This window comes from Furipterus horrens, unplaced genomic scaffold, assembly GCF_987537825.1.
Source record: "Furipterus horrens unplaced genomic scaffold, mFurHor1.1.pri manual_scaffold_11, whole genome shotgun sequence".
In the NCBI taxonomy this organism is placed as follows: domain Eukaryota; kingdom Metazoa; phylum Chordata; class Mammalia; order Chiroptera; family Furipteridae; genus Furipterus; species Furipterus horrens.
This window is the reverse complement of record NW_028327181.1, coordinates 64,672,291-64,673,647: the sequence shown is the minus strand read 5'-3', so window position 1 is coordinate 64,673,647 and position 1,357 is coordinate 64,672,291. Positions and strand designations below refer to the sequence as shown.

Sequence of the window (1,357 nt, the reverse complement as noted above, 5' to 3'; positions counted from 1 at the left end):
CAGTCCAGGTGCATACAGGAGGCAACCCATGGATGTTTCTCTCTCACATTCCCATTCATTCTCTCTCTCTCTCCCTCCCCTTCCCCCCCTTTCTTCCCTCCATCTCCCCCCACCCCACTTCCTCTCTCTCTAAAATCAATAAACATATCTGTGGGTGAGGATTTTAAAAGAAAGAAGAAAAGCCAGGCTACATACAGGGAGAATATTTTTGCAAATCACATATCTGACAAATAACCCAAATCTAGATTACATAAAGAATTCTAAGATTCAACAGTCAAAAAACAATTTCTCAGCAAACTAGGAGTAGAGGGAAACTTCCTCAACTTGGTAACGAATGTTTATAGTGCATTTCACTGCATCACCAGCCGCCACCTGTTCACCAGCCCTCACTTATCACACATGCTCATTCCCTGTCCTCAAGACCCTTTTCGTCACTTTCTTCTTCTCCATACTGCATTCTGGGGGCCCAGATTGAGCCCGCTCCTATCACTTAGGGCAAGCGAACTTGAGGAAGGGTGTAGGAAGGAGAAAGCTTAGGAATTGCCTCCTAAGAGGAGTCCATTGCCCCGCCGCCCCGTTCACCTGTCACCCCGCCCCATTCGCCATGCAGCCTGCTTCTGCAAAGTGAAACAAATGACCAGAGGGACTATGTCGTAGTTGAACTTTGTGCTGAAGACTATTAAGACATTAATGTAAAATTTGAAATATCTAAATTTACATTTGTCTTTGAGGAAGTGATAATTTTAAACATATAAATGAAATGGTTCTTTTTTCACTGTACTGATCCAAGTGATTCCAAGAATAATAGAACAAACAGATCAACTTCATGTTGTTTACAAAAAGTAGAATCTGACCAATCATGGCCAAGGTTAACAAAAGAAAAGGCAAAGCTTAACAGGCTTAGCATGGACCTCAATAATTGGAAAGACTGGGAAGATGATTTAGATGAAGACATGTCCAATTTTGATTGTTTCTCTAAGATGATGAACAACATAGGTGGTGGTGAAGATGTAGATTTACCAGAAGTAGATGGAGCAGATGATGATTCACAACACAGTAATGATGAAAAAATGCCAGAACTGCAGTAAGGAATGTTGTTATTATCAAATTTTGAAGAGGAAAAAAAACACTTCTCTGCAAGATTTCATAATGGAGGTTATTCCTGAGTTGATAGCTTTAAGAACAGATGCTGTATGTGCCTCCTTTAACCCATTGTTCAACCCGTTTGTTTTTTCAAAGGCTTCACTAACGGTTGATATGTACCATTGTGTGGGGCAATTTTAAGTCAGTGTGAACATTTCCCAGACTTCATGACACTGCTGAGATCCTAGGCAACTGATAGAGCAGTTGTGATAAA

General features: G+C 40.8%; 1 pseudogene; it reads left to right on the top strand.

The window, feature by feature from the left end:
• The first annotated feature begins 604 nt into the window (after positions 1–604).
• LOC149998051 (prostaglandin E synthase 3-like) lies at positions 605–1,088 on the top strand (annotated as a pseudogene).
• The last annotated feature ends 269 nt before the right edge of the window (positions 1,089–1,357 follow it).